The sequence below is a fragment of the Piliocolobus tephrosceles genome, chromosome 5, assembly GCF_002776525.5.
Source record: "Piliocolobus tephrosceles isolate RC106 chromosome 5, ASM277652v3, whole genome shotgun sequence".
In the NCBI taxonomy this organism is placed as follows: Eukaryota; Metazoa; Chordata; class Mammalia; order Primates; family Cercopithecidae; genus Piliocolobus; species Piliocolobus tephrosceles.
The window spans coordinates 50,985,277-50,993,333 of record NC_045438.1 but is presented as its reverse complement, the minus strand read 5'-3'; the positions used below and the strand labels follow the sequence as shown (position 1 = coordinate 50,993,333).

Below are 8,057 nucleotides of genomic sequence, written 5' to 3'. Positions count from 1 at the left end.
GAGGAAAGGAAGAAAAGAGGGAAGGAAAGGAAGGGAGGAAGGAAGGAAGGAAGGAAGAAGAGGAAAGGAGGAAAGGAAGAAAAGAGGGAAGGAAAGGAAGGGAGGAAGGAAGGAAGGAAGGAAGAAGAGGAAAGGAGGAAAGGAAGAAAAGAGGGAAGGAAAGGAAGGGAGGAAGGAAGGAAGGAAGGAAAGAAGGAAGGGACATTTATATGAGACAGTCTGTAGAGTTTGAAATGCAACATGATCCATCATGCAGAATTTTTTTATAGAAAATTAATTGTTTTTGTGAAGGGACTTAAACTCCTCTCTTCATTAGAATTTTCCAGACTGCTAAGGGGACATGTGTAATTGTCACCTGCATCACATGTAACCAGGGGCCCATATGAAGAAATGAAAGGCTTCTTTCTTACATGGCTGCTTTTTGTGAATTGTGCAGTTTTGGATCCATCATTCAAATTGCACAGGCCGGGGAACGCCCAATATTCCTGGCTGCCCATGCTCCCACCGCAACTAACATGAGCTGGCAAGCAAGGGCTGTTGATAAGGACACAATGGTCATCATCACATTTCAGGGGTTTTTGTTTGTGTGTGTGTGTGTTTGTTTGTTTGTTTTGAGACGAAGTCTCACTCTGTTGCCCAGACTGGAGTGCAGTGGCATGATCTCAGTTCACTGCAACCTCCGCCTCCCAGGTTCAAGCAATTATCGTACCTCATTCTCCCTGAGTAACTGGGATTACAGGCACCCACCACCACACCCAGTTAATTTTTTCATTTTTTATAGAGATGGGGCCTTGCCATGTTGCCCAGGCTGGTCTCAAACTCCTAGGCTCAAGCGATCCACCCACCTCAGCCTCCCAAAGTGTTGGAATTACAGACATTTCAGTTTTTTAAAAAATAAGAAAAGCATGACTGGATATAATCAGGATTTCAGTAGAAGTAGAAAGTACGGGAATGTCAGTGAACAAATAGGTGCAGACAGAACAAGGGATGAGAACAGGAATGTGGGAAGATGGGAAGCGCTGGGCGGAGATGAGGATGGGGATGGGCTGGGGATGAGGTCTGGAGTGCAGGCAACAGTCAGGAAACCTAAAGCTGCCCAAAGCATTAACATTGCCCAAGTCAGAAGCACATGAGGCAGTTTTCAAGAGTACAAGGAGCAAGAGATAATTAAGCTCACTTACCAGGAGAGACAAAAGATGGTGGGAGTAATTTAATGAGAGAGGCCTTGATACTGCAATAAAATCTAAATTCATTCTTTGCTTGACTGTTCACAAGGGAGGAGGAGGAAGCGGTTGGCTTCAGAAACCATAATACATTTTTCTTACTGAGGCAAAATATACAGAGAGGAAGAGGGGAAAAAGAAGAAGCCAGGGTGATGGGAAATTGAGCTTATTTATTCTTGGTGTTGGAGGGGCAGCGTCCCATTCAAGGAGTTTTGACAAATGTGTCTATTCAAGTAAACATCATCCCAATCAAGACACAGAGCGTTCCTAGTGGGGCCAGCTTTTATTCTATTTTCCTTTATTTATTTATTTAGACAGAGTCTCACTCTGCACCCAGGCTGGAGTGCAGTGGTGTACGATCTTGGCTCACTACCTCTGTTTCCCAGGCTCAAGTGAGAACTCCCAACTCAGCCTCCTGAGTAGGCAGGACCACAGGTGTGCACCCCCACACCTGGCTAATTTTTTGTATTTTTGGTACGGATGGGGTTTCTCCATGTTGACAAGGCTGATCTCAAACTTCTGAGCTCAAGTGATCTGCCTGCCTCGGCCTCCCAAAAGTGCTGGGATTACAGGCATGAGCCACCACACCTGGCCAGAGCTATCTTTTTACTATTTATTTTAATGTCATTTGTTATTATCAGAGTGTGACCCATAAAAATCTTTATTTTAAAAATTTCGTAAAGGTTTATTTTGTACTCAAACAAAATAAAAAGGGGAATAATTCATTAAAAATTCTTAAGCATCAAATATCCTCACCCTGGTATACATTTCCAGCTCTCCATCTTTTTTTTTTTTTCTTTCAGATGGAGTTTTGCTCTTGTTGCCCAGGCTGGAGTGCAATGGTGTGATCTCGATTCACTGCAATCTCCGCCTCCTGGCTTCAAGCAGTTCTCCTGCCTCAGCCCCCCAAGTAGCTGGGATTACAGGCATCCACCAGCATGCTCGGCTAATTTTGTATTTTTAGTAGAGACAGGGTTTCTCCATGTTGATCAGGCTAGTCTCAAATGCCCGACCTCAAGTGATCCGCCTGTCTTGGCCTCCCAAAGTGCTGGGATTATAGGTGTAAGCCACGGTGTTCCACCCTATTTCCAGCTCTCTTTCTGTATCCCTTCCATGAACTTCCCCTTCACTGCATTCCTAACCTGGTCTATCTATCCTTAAACTATAGCTCTAATTATGCCCTAAACACTCCGCCCTTTCAATAGATTGCAAGTGGCTGAAGGGTCCAAGGCCACATGGTTTTCCATCTCTGCGTCCCTGCAGCTAGACGAGTGCTCGACGTAGCAGAGGTGCTCCACCAACATTCACCGACTACAGGTGAATTAAATACACCTGTGCCCTGGGGGAACCCATGCAGGAGAGCAGGTGGTTCAGAGAACCCTTTCTCTAGCTCCAGCCTCATCTCCACCTTGGCTCCATTCACAGCAAGATATTTCAGACTGTTCTTCAGAGAGCCTGAATAATTAGGGGAAAACATTCTAACATTCACCTATTGGCTTCTTTGTCAGGACCTAGTGGCTTGAAATAAGTAAATCATTTAAACCATCCCATCCTTGTGTCTTGGGGAAGGTGGTGATAGACAGGGAATCGATAGATTCAATCAAGGGAGTGAGAGGCATGCGGATAAAGGTCCCTGGCCAGGGCCTCGCTGGGGCCCTCAGGCTAAAGACGCCTCAGAAATCCAATCGGGGCTCTTCACAGGGGACTTCACCGCTGCCCATCAGTGCATTCTTACCCCTGAGCTGGCCGGGGGTCCCTGCCAAGAGACAGGGACACGTGGGCTTGTTAAATGAAGACTCAAAGTCTCCACTTACCCCACAGCTTAGCCTCCAAGGGAAATCGGGGGCACCTGCTGGGAGGGAGAGGCAGAGGCCACAATGTGGGTGGCACATGGGTGGGACCCAGTCCAGCCTGGCTGAATGACCCCCATGCTTTCTCTTTTCCCCAGGCCACCTGGACTTTAAGAGCACTCATCTGTCTCCCTTATGCCCCAGCTTTCTAAACCAGCAGCACCCTTGACCGTGGCTGCTAGGCTCTGTGCCATCTAGTCCCTGCCTGCTCTCCTCTTTCACCTCCTCTGCCTTCCTGCTTCGCTGGCTTTTCTCTGCTACCTTTTTTTTTTTTCAGACGGAGTCTGGTTCTGTTGCCCAGACTGGAGTGCAATGGCTCAATCTTGGCTCTCTGCAACCTCTGCCTCGCAGGTTCAAGCGATTCTCTTGCCTCAGCCTCTTGAGTAGCTGGGATTACAGGCACGTGCCACCACACCAGGCTAACTTTTGTATTTTTAATGGAAACTAAAAATATTTATGGTTTTGCTATGTGAGCCAGGCTGGTCTCGAACTCCTGGCCTCAAGTGATCCACCCGCCTTGGCCTCCCAAAGTTCTGGGCTTATAGGCATGAGCCACCACACCCAGCCTTCTGCTACTTCTTTGGACTAGGGGCCCCCCTCTCCTGTCAAGCCTGTGTGATGCTAGTCCCCCAGCTTGGAAGGCCCTTCTGCCAGGCCTCCAACAGCCCTCCTAGCTCAGGAACTCCCAGAAGATAAACATGAAATAATTTGACAGAGCAAATGGGACCAGCCCTAAGATCACCAAATCCTGTAGTTGTTCTTCTCCAATTGTTCAATCACCTCAAAGAAAACATCTTGATTTTGGTGTTGATGCGCCTTTAGCTCGTTTCCAGGCCTTGCATTTCATCCTTTTAAACAAGAAAAGGACAGAGCCCTGGCTTTCTGCAGAAAGAAGCAACTCTGGTTAGGTTTATTCTGGATTTTAGCCCCTTATGTATATTTCAACATTTTCTCCCATTTCATAGGTTACCTATTCACTCTGGTGTATCCTTGGATGCACAGTGTTTAATATTGCTGTAGTCCAACTTATCTGTTTTTTATTTTGCTGTCTACACTTTTACTTTTTCATATTCAATAAATCATTGCCAAATCCAATGTCATGAAGCTTTTCCCTTATGTTTTTTTCTGGGAGTTTTATAGTTTTAGGTTTATGTTTAGGTTTTTGATCCATTTTGAGTTAATTTCTTATATATGATGTAAGGTTCTTTTGCATGTAGATATGCAGTTTTCCCAACACCATTTGTTGAAGAGATTGTCCTTTTTCCATTGAATGGTCTTAGCAACTTGGTTAAAGATCATCTGCCCTACATGTCAGGGTTTAATTCTGGGCTGTCTATACTGTTCCCTTGGTCTACATGCCTATCTTCATGTCAGTACAATACTGTTTTGATTACTGTACTGTAGCTTTGCAGAAAGTTTTGAAATCAGGAAGTGTGATATCTCTAATTGTGTTCTTCTTTTTCAAGATTGTTTTGGCTATTTGAGGCCCCCTGAGATTCCATACGAATTTTAGTATAAATTTTTCTATTTCTACAAAAATATTAGAATTTTGATAGGAGTTGCATTGAATCCATAGATTGCTTTGGAAAGTAAGGCCATCTTAACAATATTAAGTCCTCTGATTCATGAGCAAACACCTGGTGACCTGGTGTCTGCATCTACTTGTGTCTGCTTTAATTTTTCAGCAATTTTTATAGTTTTTTATAATTTTCGGTGTGCAAATATTTCGTCTCTTCATTTAAGTTTATTTCTGTTCTTTACTATTTTTGATGCTATAGTAAATTGAATTGTTTTCTTAATTTTCTTTTGGAATTATTCATGTCCATTGATTTTTGCATGTTGATTTTATATCCTGCAACTTGTCAAATTCACTTATTAGTTCTAACAGTTTTAGAACTGTTAGGGTTTTGTAGAATTGTTAGGGTTTTCTGCATATAAAATCATGTCGCCTGAGTACAGAGATAATTTTACTTCTTCCTTTCCAACTGGGGTGCCTTTTACTTATTTTTCTGGCCTAATTGCCCTGACTAGGAGTTCCATTGCTATGTTGAACAGAAGCGGTTCTTCCACTAGTTTTTACTCAGTAGATTTCTTCTCTGCATTCGAGGCTCAACTCAAACACGGTCTCCTTACAGAGAGCCATCCCTGATGCTCCATAGTCCCTAGTCTCTTCCTATCACATCGACACACTTTGTTTTACACCACTTAGTATGATCTGAAATTACACTGTTCATTATTAATTGAAATTCACTGTTCATGAATGAATTGTTCATTTCCTGTCTGCCTCCTGCACGGGGGATCCATGGGTACAGGCATCTGTCTTTCTTGCATGCCCCATGCCTAGGATGGAGTCTGGGACAAAGACATTCCTTGATAAATGTTTGTTGAATAAATTGGTCAAAAATGGGACTGAGGCACCAGCAAATGGAGGCTCCCACACCCCGGCAATGCTTCCTTCTCTTAAGAGATTTCTTCTCTGCCTGCCCACCAAAGGCCTTCATCCAAATAGGTTGATTCCTCGTCATCCTCTGTCATTGCTCCAAGTGGCTGCAGTTGGTCATCTGAGTGGGGCTGCATGGCATTGGCCCAGGACTGGAGGTGCAGAGGACATGCCTTTCTTATCAGGGATAGTCATAATAATAATATCATATTTACAACCTGCTTCACAGACTGCACATACTTAAGCATCTGCCATCCCTGAAAGAAAAAGAAAAACATAAATTGAGACATTTAGGCAGAAAACAAAGGGAAGATGAAAAGGTTTAAAAATGAGCAAGGGATGCATTTTTCAGCATTGAATGAGACCATATGTTTCTTCCTGGTTTCAAGATGAAAGAGGATACCTGAAGGAGAAAAACACTCACAAAAGGTGATGTTTATCCTAAAGATTAGCCCACAGCAGAGTGTAAGGGAATCTGTAGTAACAGAGACTCTGGGATAAACTTTTTTAAACTAAGAAACAGATGGAGAAAAGGCAGCAGCCCTGAGCCTCGACTTTGGAACATCCTCCGTCCGTCTGTGTCGGTCATCAGCTGGCAGAGTGGGCCCATGGCAGGGGGAGCCAGGGCCACCATTCCTCCCCTCAGCCCTTTCTGCTCTCAGTTTAGGGATAAGCAATGTTTTATGGCTTGTCTCTCAAGAGCGATTAGGAGCAAAACTGCCCATTACAGGCTAAATTTCAAAGTGGTCCTACAGAAATCTCACTTTCTAAGCCCAAAGCCCTGATTCCAAGCTGCCTCCTGACCGGACTCATCTGTGACCCTTACCTGCACCAGCAGATGACGATAGGCTGACACACACAGTGCTCACTGCGAACCAGGTACTGCAGTTCTGAGCTCTCCGGGTGCATGAACTTGCTTAATCCTCACCTGAACTCGACGATGCTATTGGGATCCAGCTCACAGATGAACAGAGCCGGGTTGGGCATAATCAATGCTCCCTGGGCCCACAGCTGCAGGACAGCGAAGCCACTTCCAGGCCCCACTACCGGCATCAGGCCCACACCACTGACTTCTGCTTCTGCGGCTGGGCTAATCCTGGGCAAGACTCTCCACCAGTAACCCAGTAACATCACCACCTCCTCCACCACCTGGCACTCTCTACCCCTTGCCTGAGGACACACTCCAGCAAACACACCCTAGTCTTTTCAAAGAACCTGTGCAAGGGGATGGGAAGCACCGTGTCCCCCAGGATGACCCTGGGAACACTGGTGAGTAGAGGCGTCCACTTCTTCCCTTGGGTCCCAGCCCTGCCTGTTCTTCCTACTGGGGAGACAGCATCATAGAGAATAGTCACTATGTAGATAGGGGTCAGCAAACTCTTTCTAGAAAGGGAAAGTGAGAGGCACTTTGATCTTTGCAGGCCATGGGTTCTCTGTCTCTGTGTCAAGTTCTGTTCCTTTATAGAGCAACAGCAGGCCAGGACAACCTGCAAATGACAGAGGGACCAGATTTGGACACTAGGTTGCTGACCCAAAATGAGCAGATGACAATGTCCCAGCAATTGGTGCCCCATCCTCTAGGGTGTCATCTCCAAGTGGAGATGGTTGAAGAATCAGAAGTGGGTCCTACCCTGCCTATGGCTTCTGGGTGGTTGGATGTGATGGCAGTGGGGTTCCATGGTTTGGAGCCTACTCTCCCCTCCTTGGCTGCTCAGTGGCTTCTTTGCTCTATGGGGGCCATCAGGGTCCCTCCCAGAAGCCACAGGTGTGAGCTAAGGGTGAGGAGGTGCAGCCATGTGGTGTCGTAGGGATTGGGGCCAACTGCTTGTGCAGCTTCTTGGTTTCCTGTGGCCCTGCTCCAGCCCATCCCAGAAGAACCGCCTGTGTCTACGCACTGCCAGGCCTACCTTTCTAATGACCTAGAGGGTGAGGAGCACACCCCATAATGGGAGCTCTGAGGCTGTGTGATCACTGCCCTACCATGACTGGAAGCCCCATCTCTGCCAGGGCTCAGTACTCTACAGGAGGCTCTTTTAAATGTTGAGACTTCCCTGCTGTGTCATTGCTTTGCTTCTGAACACTAGACATCCATATTGTGATTTTCCAATTAGTAATTGCAACCACAGGTACCTCTAGCAGATTAGGGTGTCTTGGGTCCTAGGGCACTCCAAACAGGTCCAGCCTCCCTCATCATTTGTGGATTGTCTGTGAATGCTTTTGAGCTACAACAGCAAAGTTAAGTAGTTATGACAGAGAATATATTTCCTGCAAACCTTTACGTATTTTACAAACTCGCCAGTCACAGCCAACTCCAGAGGCCGTAAATATCTATGGGGAAGGCCAGAAAGAATCATTGCACTTGCTGTGGGGTTGAAAGATCCTTCCTCATTGGAACCTGGTGTCTCCTTCTAGTAATGGCTTCAGGGTCTGAGAAATGGCTTGGTTCTGCAAATTGGGCAGAGAAGCCTGATTTTCAATGGACTGGCTCCTTTCAACCTCCAGGCCATCCTTCCTTGTTTTTAATGTTCACTTGTTGTAATCATA

General features: G+C 45.8%; 1 pseudogene; it reads left to right on the top strand.

Moving 5' to 3' along the window:
- The window catches only part of LOC116418817, a 188,167-nt pseudogene that overhangs the window by 2,832 nt on the left and 177,278 nt on the right, over positions 1 to 8,057 (top strand).